This window comes from Cydia splendana, chromosome Z (genome assembly GCF_910591565.1).
Source record: "Cydia splendana chromosome Z, ilCydSple1.2, whole genome shotgun sequence".
NCBI lineage: Eukaryota > Metazoa > Arthropoda > Insecta > Lepidoptera > Tortricidae > Cydia > Cydia splendana.
In genome coordinates, this window is record NC_085987.1 from 20,249,853 (window position 1) to 20,259,466 (window position 9,614).

Genomic DNA, 9,614 nt, shown 5'->3' on the forward strand with positions numbered 1-9,614 from the left:
CAAGGAGATAATGTTTCCCCTCCCCCCCCTCCCACTTTTATGTCCCTTTTTTTAGTTTTTATACATTTTCATGAAAACTGTGAAAGCTACAATAATTATGTCTAGAAGAAGTATATTCTGCATAAAATCCTCTACAATATTGTCTTTGCAAGTATACACTGATAGTTACGACTGACAGTTTTCAAGTTATGCTTTAATTTTCCCTCATAATATTTGCGTCCGACGACTAGTGGAATAAGTAAATAAGTGCAGCGACTATGCACTTTTTTTAGAAAATGTATAAAACCTAAAAATAGGGACATAAAAGTGGGGACAAGAGGGGAAACTTTAACTCCTCGGCGTGTTTCTACTTCTATTTATTCTTGTAAACGTAAAAGCTATATGCATGCCATGTTTCGTGCGTTCTGCTGCATAAAACCATACCTTCATACTAAATCGAGCTACCAAGCTGTACTAGCATACTGCCGTGTCACGCCTAACTCCGTTAACTCGAGTTACATGAGTTACGGATATCAAATGCTATTTCGTACATATGAAGGAATAAATGCAATTCAACTTAAATAACTTTATTCTGCATAACAGAAAACACAAATATGGATAAAAAAATCGTTTGTTCTCATAATATTAAACCGCCACTGCCATATTCTATAAAAGAAAACTTAAATATATTCTATCACTATTATTTTATGAACTTAAGACTAAAATGTAATGGAGAACGGGCTTATTATCCCCATGGTATAATAATATACTCCGCCTGGTACTCTATTCCCGTCTTTTCTAGGTCACCTAACTGACACAAGCCTACGTCATCATGCGACAGCGCTATATGATAATATGCGATAGCGCTATATATAGCGGCCATGTTATTGTGACGTAGGCCTGTGTCACTCTGGGAATAGAAGACCATGTTTTATTAGACCATGATTATCCCTAAACAACGCCCAACCGTAATTTCTTTAACCTAAAACGTAATTGAATTTCCATTGTTTTCAGTTCACCTGTCAATTTGACAGTTGCAATACTAACCAAAATTTAAGTACCTAAGTATCTCATGATTTCTGCGTCTCTGAGAGGACGGCGGGGAAGGTTAGGGTACTGAACGAACAGACGTCGTTGGCATTATTCCTTGATCTGTCCGTATGTTACCAGGTTACCACGTTCAACAAACCTAAAATAATAGATATGGTTTGTTATAACTACTTGAACCAATTTTTAGCTAATTGTAAACGGCATTGATTATTAGTTGATGAGTATTAGATGTTTTCTATAGGTATATTTTAGTAAATAGGTACATGTAGTTTTTAATAACAAAACTTCCGTGAGACACAGACATATTAAATATATTAATAACGGGTCACTCACTTATTTTAAGTCGAAAAATGCTCGACATGTTTCACTCCGTACCGAGGAGTCTCATCAGGAGCTTGCGCTATTATTTAATTATACATATAGATGTGGTAAATTCCCCTAAACTGGTAGACGTTGATGTTTCTTATTTTTAATATTTCTTGTACCTGTTATTCAATAATGTTATGGCTTCGGTGTAACTATTGTTAGTCATTGGCAATAATTTATGTGGATAAATTAACAACTTAATCAGTTTTTGAAGAATGAAGAGAGCCTTTAAGATATGGTGTGATAAAAAAAAGAATAAAAGACTTCGTTGCACATTTCACCTGGTAAGGAAACAATTACTATTTCAGTATTTGAGTACAAATTTAATATATTTTGCTATAAAGCTTTTATACCATTTCTGAACATAAATTGCGTCAAAACAAGTATGTTATCAGCAGTGATATTGTGTTTATTGTGTCCACGTAAGTTTTAGATTTCGATATTACTTCTTATGATTTTGATTTTAAAATAAATATTTATTATGTTACCAGCTTCATACACAATGTTTTGCATCCGTTATAATAGAATGGGCTTTCTGGTGTGTTCAATTAAATAATTACTTTAATCAAGGGATAAGTATACAAAAGATGCTAAAAGGGTCGTCGAGAGTGGAACCGAGGAACTGCGACTCGGTGTGCCGCGACTTACCACCCGGGGACACGCAGCCAGTGTGTATGATGGCCAGCAGATACAAAAAAGGATACCTGTACTTCGCAAATCACTGCCAAGCAAGACTAGCCATGTGTATCGAGAATTTTGGTAATTTCTTTGATATTTGTAAGACGGGAGCTATATGTACCTACCTATGTCCTATTTGGTATGTTATGTCATACTGCATATAAATTTGTTTAGCCTTTTTTAAATGAAGGAGGACCAATCATCCAAATACATACACAAACTTTATAAATTACACATTTATACGAGGTTTTTACTAGAAAAGATAATCAGCTGGGATGGACTTTGACACAATTACATCCAACACACACCGCTCACCTAATAAAATAATTGTATCTCTCTCAAGTCAGCCGAGAATATACCGCGAATATTGAAAATCTGAATTCATTTTTTGGCTCTCTATCGCTCTTGCATACTGAACCGCTAGGAGGCAGATAACGAATTATCAGTAAAAAAATAAATAAATAAAGGAGGTTTCATTCCGTTGTACATACTTAGGTACTTATATGTACCAATATGTTTACGGTGAATATTTACTAACATGTTATTAATTACTTTTACAGTTTTAAATATGGTTCATTGGAGAAGGTGTCAAAGATACGGACTATATTTAATGCCAAACCCCTCATACATATCCACCGCAAAGGACGAATAAGTATTGCGAGACAATAAAATGCCATTTGCTAGTTGTTTTGTGTGTCATGTTGTGTTTTTTCACGCCACTGCTAGGAAATGTGGCAGGTCTGAAATCTAGTCAGTTCAGGAGATACACCCTACATGCTCATGTTCGGGTGAGAAGTGAGAACAAGGTTGACGGCGAAGATACGCGCGTCTCCCAAGTCTCCTCCTCGACCCGCTCCGATTGCAACAAGGCAATAGGCCTGATGACAAATTTTGAAAACCCTTTTAATATTGTCGGTACACTTGTATTAGTTCCGAAAAACACTATATTTCAGTTATACTCATAAGTTTTAACATAAATAATTGCATTTTATTGTAGCTAATTTAAATCTCGTGCGAAAACGCTCGTCAGTGTCATGGCGTCCGTTTGTGACGTCACTGTTTAGAACCAATGCAGTGATGTAGGAAAGAAATATGAAAAATAACCAACCGATTTATCGTGATTGATATGTCGATTATACGCCCTACGACATTTAATAACCTTAATCGATTGTAAAATTTGAAAAAAAGTGCATAAAGGAACGAAATTCTTTTGGAGAAGTGAAGCATGACTTCTGCAGTATATTTTAATCTTATAACACTGTTTTTCGTTGATTATTCTAATAATTTTACTTTTGATTTATCGTCAAGTTTTGAGCCGAGTCGAATCGATTATACCTGAAATTTCAAAAAGGTGCATCACTATTAGGTTGTCTATGCTGCTCAATGAAATATGTCATAAAAACGTCATGTTGTTGTCAAGTCAACTTAGTACTTAGTCAATGGATTGTGCAGCGATATCATAAAATATAAATTGAAACGCTGTTATTTCGTGGCGTTACAATATAGGAATTAATAAAATGAACTCCAAATCTTATAAGTTAGCAATAATGTTCCTGGAATTTCTGTAAATGGCCATGTCAAAAATCCATAGAACTATAGATTTTTTTATTGACATGGCATGATTTTGAAGAAGTGATGACGTCACTGTTTAGAACGCTTCTGATTGGCGTTTCAGTAAAAATGGCCGATTGGAGAATTTTGCACTTTTATTTTATTGAATATATTAATAATCCTTCAGTTTATACTGAGATTGGGCCATTTTTTAGAATCATATTAATATATATGTTTCGTTGAAACCATTATTTCCATGATTCTTTGTTACTTGCAACAGGCCTATTCGCCTTAGGTAGTAGAGTACAGTCGTGAAGTTACTCTATATCTGGTAAGAAGTGGCAGTTTGGTACAGTAAAACGCCGGCTCGGGGATCTACATCACGAAATTGCGATTGACAACGGGCGTGTCTGGATACGCCACCTGGACCAGCTGCTCACGGCTCCAGGGATTCCAGGGAATCACGGCGGAGGCGTGTCATAGCCCAACCTTCAGCTTCACGACCTCGTCATACGCATTACCTAGCAACGGTTGTTATTGTATTGACACTTGTCACTTGAAAAATATAGTTTGTTATGAAGAATACCTTTATCTTGGCCAAATAGTCTCTTTCCAGGCGCCACAGGAGAAAGAAGTCCAAAGACGCACCGAAAACGCCTGGAAGACCTATTGGTCAATGAAACACCTGATGAAGGGAGACCTACCTCTATCACTCAAGCGTAGGCTCATGGACATGTGCGTACTTCCAGTTCTCACCTACGGTGCTCAGACCTGGTCTTTGACGGAAGCTCAGAAGTCCAAACTCGGGGTTTGCCAGAGAGCTATGGAGCGCAGCATATTAGGTGTAAAATTAAGGGATCGAGTACGAAACACCACGCTGCGCTCTAAGACTCGAATAATGGACGTAGCTCGGAAAGCGGCTAAGTTAAAATGGGACTGGGATGGTCATGTCTGCCGAATGCCGGACGACTTGTGGGCCAAGTTAACCACAGAGTGGGAGCCCCACGAGTCTAACCGGGGAGCCGGCAGGCCTCGTCGGCGATGGCGGGATAACTTGGACTCCTTCTTGAGAGGCTGGCCAGATATTGCACTAAATAGAGACGAGTGGAGGAAGAGGGGGGAGGCCTTTGCCCAGCAGTGGGACACAGTGGGCTCTGAATAATAATAATAATGATTGAACAACGTGTATGTATTTTATTAAGTATTTAACAGAGAATTACTTTTAATTTTAATTAAATAGCAAAACCGAACCTACTGCAGAAGTCATGCTTCACTTCTCCAAAAGAATTTCGTTCCTTTATGCACTTTTTTTTTAAATTTTACCATCGATTAAGGTTATTATATGTCGTAGGGCGTATAATCGACATATCAATCACGATAAATCGGTTGGTTATTTTTCATATTTCTTTCCTACATCACTGCATTGGTTAAATTTAACAAAACCAAACCGAATTTTAAAAATCGGCCCCCTGACCATATTTCGGCTTTGAGCAGAACATTTAGTGACTTTTATCAATTTTGCATTGGCCCATAGATTCTTATTGTAATGAAAAAAACATCTTTGTTTTTCCTACTTTTTATAAAATATACATCGCCATCGCATCGCAATACATCTTTTTGACGAGCACGAAATGCAAATGAAATGACTAGGTTGACATTAATGACATTATATCAAATCGATTATTGGAATTGGAATGACGCATATTACTGACACTCATGATTTCAAGTGGCCAGAAGGTGTCTATTACGTGTAAAAAGTTTGTAATCATCAACCACTTACCAATGCAGTGCACCTGCATGTTTGTAATAAACTAATTTCGAGCCGCAACTTTGTTTATTTATGTGGCATAAAAAAGACTGGGAAAAAGCTAAGGCACCATCAGTATTTCAGAGCGGCCAAGGTGTCGATATATTTGTGAGCATGACTTAATTAATTAATTAATGACTTAATTTCAATAAATACTGCACATTGCAAATAACATTTATATCTTAACTGCTGGCAATATCATAAATATCTAAACATGCTATTTTCACAATTTGACGCTCTGATATGTCTGATGGCGACTGTGCATGTAAAAATCGGATATTCGCGGCATGGACATAAGTGGAATTAGACCTATCCGAAACACTGGACGCTAGGGGAAATGGACAATATGGACATATTTGACATTAGGGTAATTAGACCTTCGAAGAATAGACATTTTGGGAATTAGACCTAACGGGCAGACTGGACATTTAGGGAATTAGACCACATGGACCGCTCCGCAATAAACTATAAAATCTAATATGTCCGCAATAAACTATAAAATCTTAGACTCTAAGGCATAAAAACATATTTACCTATATGTAACTTTAAAATATGGGTATTTAGCCCGGTCATCAAAATGGTTTGATACGGTAAAATAAATAATTCCGTATTTTTACTTCGAAGACACCAGCCAATAGGATGAAATGGATAATTTCACCCGAATTACTTTTCATTTCAACTGTGAGGAAAGTAAAATACAACATGTACATTTTATAAAACATATTGTAATTAAATTACTTTATGGGGCTCGCGGCTCGAACAATTCATGCGGATGACGTAAAAATGATGTAATTTTGCACACAGGATGATGTTTGTATTTAAACTTCCGTGTGACATATCGCACGAAGTAACAAAATAATCGTGTGTAAATCTATGATACATGATGGCGGGATGATGTCGTGAATAATATGTTACGAAATTTGCTATCGTAAGTACGATTATTTATAATAAAATTAAATATATTATTAAAAAAACAAAAAAGACCATTTTATGTTTGTCGGAGAATGGCTGAAATGTGCCATCTATCGCCTTCAAGAGGCGTTTTGTCATGCAAACCTTGACAAATAGACCAAACTAGGGTGTTACGTACACTTGAGTGGCGTTCGACGCAGTTCCGCCAAGACGTCATAGAGTGCGCTGTTAAAACAATTGAAGTCCAGAACAATTGAAGTTATGCTGTCAATCAATCTTCAGAAAGAGCACGATGAGAACTAACAGGAGAACATGACGTCTGTGGCGGTTCCTGGGTGAAATCCACTGGTTTGCTTAAGATAAGAAACTTATCGCGTGCTGTGATTTGTAATGAGTCTTGTGCAGTAAAGATTGTGAGTTGAACATCGTATTTCATTGAAGGCCCTCGTCATCCACTATTGAAGGTTCTGATGTGCTGCCGATAGTATGATACGCCCACAATTCCCGACATGTTATTATTTATTAATGAAATTGTGCACACCTACAAGTATTTCTCTAACAAGTCTATAATTGTTGTCACAGACTTAAAATATGCTTTTATAAACTTTTCTTCCTCAATTGATTGACCGGGAAAAAAAAATTTGGCCAACAATTTCGCTATATCTATGACAATCGTAGTACTCGATTGTTCGGTTTGTGTAGAAATATCCATCCCATGTCCTTTAGTTTGATTGTCAGATGTACCGTCGTCACTCCTGAGTTGAGTCTGACCCTCCGGCAGCTTCACAAAATACTCTTGAGTACAGTACGTCTACCATCAGTTTTGACATTGACATATACGCTCACGTCTACGTAACTTACTTTCTATGCATCTCGCTCGTACGTACGTACGTAGACGTGAGCGTTATGTCAAAGTCACAACTGGTGGTAGACGTACACGTACAGGGTACGAGTATATCAATTTCATCATCAGACGTGTATTCGTTATTCGTATACACGTGAACGTAAAATTGATTGGCTTTCCATATCTGCACATTTTCCTGCAATATAAAAAAACTTTGTTTAGATTTTAAATAAACAAATTATAACTTACAAATGTATTTTAATCAATCACACTTACTTTTGGATGTCATTACAATGGAAATAACATATTTCTTTCTTAAATTAATATTTTTGTAACAGGTAATACGTAGCGGCCCAAAAATAGAAAGTCGTTTGTTGTTCTGTACGTCATCTTACTTCTATTATCTTTATGTGAAAGCAAAGTATCTCTGTTTAAAGAATTGAATGCATTCTTGACATCGATATTCAGTAAAACCTCACACTGTCCAGCCTCCAGATAAGACCGGAGGGCATGCACAGCAGCCTCACAGCCTCACCTGACCCCGCAACCTAATTGAACTGGTTCAAAAAAATTTTGTAGCTTTGCCAAAATGTACCGAACTGCTATTTTAGACGCCAAACGGCGAAGCGTTGAACTCACAGCGATTGGCCGTACACCTCCGTCTTTTTTAGTAAGTGCAATTAAATTTGCTCCGTATATAATGGGTACAACATCCGGGTGGACGCCGCCTGAGTACATAAAGTTTATTAATTTAGCAATGCATGCGATTTAGCATAGCAGTATCATCCAAATAAATGATGGGTTTCCCTTCTTGTCTCTTAGTATAAATCGACCTTAAGTACTTTTCACGCCATTGCGATATTTCTATCCCCTCCACAAGATCCTGTCTTTCGGATCGATTATTTTTAAATACAAATCCATTTTTGTGAATCTGACGCAGTGTCTCGTGGGAACCCGTAAATCCGATGGCTTCTCTCAATTCGGGTAACAAAGACCGTAATGTTGGCACTTGTTTTTTGACTGTGTAAAATTCATTAAGCTTGTTTTTTATAGCAGTGATATCAAAACTGTCTAAATTTGCAATAATGCCTTGTTTTTTACTAGATCCGCAGGCTACGTTGTTTCCAGTGGCTTCTTCTTTGGTTTCCGGGTTAGTTATTTATTTCTTAAGCCGCCACAAAGACCTCACTGGGACATCTATAAAATTAATTAGGTACACATTTTTATCAAGCTCCAAATAGATTTAATTTAATCTTTAATAAATAATAAACATAGGTATACTTTTTTCATATATATTTTTACCTATATAAAGAAGTTACAAATGACACGAATAATTTAAGTCTGCTTAAATTAATGTGTTACCTAATACTTATGTAGTTGTAGGTAATTTTATATGACAATTGCCATTAACCTGTGAGAAATGAAATCCTTTCCATGTATTGCGTCTCGTTACGCAACCTTAGTTCTCTTCGAGCTCCTTCAGTTTCTGAACTGGCGTCAAAAAGAGCTCCCTATTGATATCTTCTAAGTTTGCTAAAACAAAAATAAAATAAAATCATATCAGGATATAAATAGTCCATATTATGTTTGATATTTAATAGGTAAGTCCTACAAGGGTACGTGTCCTTCTGAATCCCTAACAACGTTTGTCCTAAAGTCACTTGCCCTAACTGGTTTGTCCTAATGGGCACATGCTCTAACGATCAATTGTCATAACGATTATTTTCCATAATGTAATGGTTAGCCTAAGACTCATTTGTACCATAACTATCAGGATCCCTAATGTTTTTTACCATATTCTTCGAAATCTCTCACAATGTTTGGCATAAAATAATATGCTCTAACTGTTTTGACCTAATGGCTATTGCCCTAATGATTAATTGTCATAACAGTTACTTTTCCTATTGATCAGTTATCATAACAATTACTTTCCATAATGAATGGTAACGAACTGTTGCCACAAAAGTGGGTTAGGTTAGGTTAGAACTGTGACCCTCGCAAAAACGAACTGCTGCCACAAAAGTGGGTTAGGTTAGGTTAGAACTGCGACCATTGTAAAAACGAACTGCTGTTAAAACTAGGTTAGGTTAGAAATACGATCCTTGCAAAAACGAACTGCTGCCACAAAAGTAGGTTAGGTTAGGTTAGAACTGCGATTCTTGCAAAAACGAACTGTTGCCACAAAAGTGGGTTAGGTTAGGTTAGAACTGTGATCCTCGCAAAAACGAAATGCTGCCACAAAAGTGGGTTAGGTTAGGTTAGAACTGTGATCCTCGCAAAACCGAACAGCTGCCACAAAAGTGGGTTAGGTTAGGTTAGAACTGCGACCATTGTAAAAACGAAACGAAATAGGGAAATCAAAATTAGGGCATACGAGTGTTAGGTCAAGCAACGATAGGCTAAGTAAAATTAGGTAACATGATGGTT

General features: G+C 36.8%; 1 long non-coding RNA gene across 2 annotated transcripts; it reads left to right on the forward strand.

Moving 5' to 3' along the window:
* The first annotated feature begins 1,713 nt into the window (after nt 1–1,713).
* On the forward strand, nt 1,714–2,759 carry LOC134804610 (uncharacterized). 2 transcript variants are annotated; one of them, XR_010146156.1, is made up of 3 exons: nt 1,714–1,817; nt 1,966–2,154; nt 2,634–2,759. It is a non-coding gene; the product is annotated as an uncharacterized LOC134804610 (long non-coding RNA). The 2 variants fall into 2 exon arrangements; XR_010146155.1 differs by lacking the exon at nt 1,714–1,817 and having other exon boundaries at nt 1,825–2,154.
* The last annotated feature ends 6,855 nt before the right edge of the window (nt 2,760–9,614 follow it).